At 43.2% G+C, this 3,133-nt stretch overlaps 1 pseudogene; it reads right to left on the bottom strand.

Moving 5' to 3' along the window:
* Positions 1 to 2,019: 2,019 nt before the first annotated feature.
* LOC128644121 (uncharacterized) lies at positions 2,020 to 2,137 on the bottom strand (annotated as a pseudogene).
* Positions 2,138 to 3,133: the final 996 nt, after the last annotated feature.

The following is a 3,133-nucleotide window of genomic DNA, read 5'->3' as shown; positions in this document are numbered from 1 at the left end:
ACTTCCCATAACCCCCAGTCATTCAGCCAAGGGAATACAGAAAGAGAAGAAGATACAAAGCGTATAAAGGTGCCTGAAGTTTAGAAAAAAATAAAAGGAAAAAGCCGTCTTGAACTTAGACAAGGACGGGTCGTGGAAAATGCCAGGAAAAGAAAATAATTTATCAGGTAAGCATGAATTTAGTTTTCTTTCCAATGGCATGGAGAGTGCACAAATCCATTCTAATTACTAGTGGGTACCAATACCCAAGCTAGAGGACACAGAATGGAAAGGGAGAGAGAAACAAGACAGGCAGGTCTAAACTGAGGACACCGCTTGAAGAACTTATCTCCCTAAATAAGTCTCAGCTGACACGAAAAAACATTAAATTAGTAAAATTTAGAAACATTATGCAGCGAGGACCAAGTGACCGGCTTGCAAATTTGCTCCACAGAAAACCTCGGTTTTAAAGGCATAAGAAGAAAAAACCCTAGTTGACTGAGCCGCAATCTACTCAGGAGGTTGTTGTACAGGAGTCTCATAAGCAAACTGAATAACACTCAAGAAAGAAAAGTAGACGTGGCCTTCTGGCCCTCGCGGTTATCAGAAAAAACCACAAAAAGGGTAGAATATGCCAAAAAATCTAGAGATAAAAATTTAGAACAAAAGAATTAACGACAATTTCCAGATTGATATGTCGGTCCGAAAACCACCTTAGGCAGAAATCCATATTTGGAACGAAGGACCGCTCTATCCTCATTGAAATCGAGATGAGGATCACACTGAAGAGCCGAGAGTTCTGAGACACTACGAGAATTCAAAGACATAGAGACAAAGAGTGCATAGATTCAAACGAAGCCTGCTGCAGACCGCAAAAAACAAGATTAAGGCTCCACGGAGGAGCAACAAGTCTAAACACAGGCCGGATTCTGAGCAGGGCCTGAAAAGATGAACATCTGGAAGTCGGCCAAACATCTACGAAACGAACAGCAAGGGCAGAAAACTGACCTTCGGAACTAAAAGACCAACCTACCTCCAGATCCTCTTGGAGAAAGGACAGAACACAGGGAACTCTCACATTACACCAAGAAAAACCCAGAGACTCGCACCAGAAGAGGTATGAGCGTCAAACCTCATGGTCTATCTTGCCAATAACCGGCTTACAAGCCTGAAACAAGGAGACAATAACTTTTTCCAAAAAAATATCGTCTAGACAAGACTGGGCGTTCAATCACCACGCAGTCAGTGTCAGAGAATCTAGATGTGGATAAAGAAAAAAGACCCTGAAGAAGGTCCACCCTAGGTGGAAATTTCCCATGGGGGAGAGGCCGACATCCTCACCAGGTCCGTAAACCAAATTCTGTGATGCCCAGCTGGAGCAATTATAATCACCAAACCCTGTTCCTATTTGATAGGGAAATCACCCGAGAAACGAGGGCAAACTTAGGAAACAGGAAATTAGACAGAAATCCCACTGAACCGCTAGGGTGTCTACCAAAGCTGCCTGTGGATCCCCTGAACTGGATCCATATCTGGGAAGCATGGAGATTAGACAAGAAACCATCAAGACCAACTCTGGAACCCTCCATCTGAGGATTTATCCTCCTGGGGAAAAAAAAAGGCTGCTCAGATAATCCGCCTCCCAGTAAAAGTCGGTCACATGCACAAAGCAAACAGCTGAGTTGGATTCTAACTCACAACCTTAGATTTCAGTAGCAACGTAGCTAACCACTAGACCATGCCAGCATGCACAGAAAGACAGAAATCTGACAGATGTGAGACTCTGCCTACCAAAGGATCTGATTAAACACCTGATAAACTGGACCAAACTCAGTTGAGGCCAAACTATCAGTGCATAGCAAGATTGCTTTAAACTCTAAGATATATATAGAAAAGATTATATATAGGAAGGACAGACTCCATCTGAGTCCAGCTTCCCTGAGCTCTCAAGGAACCCCAAACTGCTCCAAAGACATAAAGGCTGGCACATGAAGTTACAATCTCCAAGGAAAGTCTCAAGAAACATGTGCCCTGAATTGAGGTCTACCGCACCTGGTGTTCCCAGGCAGTTTACCATCCAGGTACTGACCGGCCTGGCCCTGCTTAACTATCAAGATCAGACGGGATCAGGTGCTTTCAGGGCAGAGTTGCAGTAGTCTAGAAAGGCCCTGAGAGAGTCACTAGTACAGAGAGTCTCTCGTAAGGTTGTCTAGGACTATCCTCTGAGAAAAGTCAGAGTGGACTCTGTTCCCTTATCTGAGCATTAATAACTGAAGAGAACTCAGATGCAACTGAGTAAAAGTATAATGTCCACAGAAGCCACCATAAGACCAATTACTTGGCGTCCAGGTAAGGTGTCACAATACCTTGAAACTTGGCTACTTCCAAAAGAGCCCCTAGAACCTATGTAAAGATTTGTGGGGCTGAGGATAAGCTGAAAAAGCAGGGCAACAAATCAAAAGGTAAATAAACCTTTTATTATTACACATCAGAGCCCTCAATGCTCAAAGAAATTCCAAAATTTAAGAGATTCAGTTTAAGGTGGTCCCCAGGCTCCATTATCCGGGAAAAAAAAGGGGGGGGGTAACCCCTGATGTGCTTGAGCCCTCTACCAAGAAGTAAATAAACATTTATCTTTGGAGCCTTAGCTGTTCGAGTAGGCACTGCATCCTAGGTCCGACAGATCCAAACGAATTCTGACAATGAAACTGGAGAAAAATTAAAAGCAGAGTAACCAACCCTGGTTTTCTATATGGGGGATAGCATAAATGTTGGAGGAGAAACAAAGACTACCCTGCTGACCTCCAACAGCTAACAGACACCACAACTCTTACTTAAAGGGACAGTCTATACCAGAATTTTAATTGTTTAAAAAGATAGATAATCAATAAATTACCCATTCCCTAGTTTTGCACAACCAACACAGTTATATAAATACACTTTTTACCTCTGTGATTACCTTGTATCTAAGCCTCTGTAAACTGCCCCCTTATTTCAGTTCTTTTGACAGACATCCATTTTAACCAATCAGAGCTGGCTCACCTGAACTCCACATGCGTGAGCACAGTGTTATCTATATGACACACATGAACTAACACCCTCTAGTGGTGAAAAACTGTCAAAATGCCCTGAGAGAAGAGGCGGCCTTCAAGGG

This window comes from Bombina bombina, unplaced genomic scaffold, assembly GCF_027579735.1.
Source record: "Bombina bombina isolate aBomBom1 unplaced genomic scaffold, aBomBom1.pri scaffold_1600, whole genome shotgun sequence".
NCBI classification, from domain to species: Eukaryota; Metazoa; Chordata; class Amphibia; order Anura; family Bombinatoridae; genus Bombina; species Bombina bombina.
The sequence above is the reverse complement of the archived record's forward strand: the minus strand, read 5'-3'. Positions and strand labels throughout refer to the sequence as shown.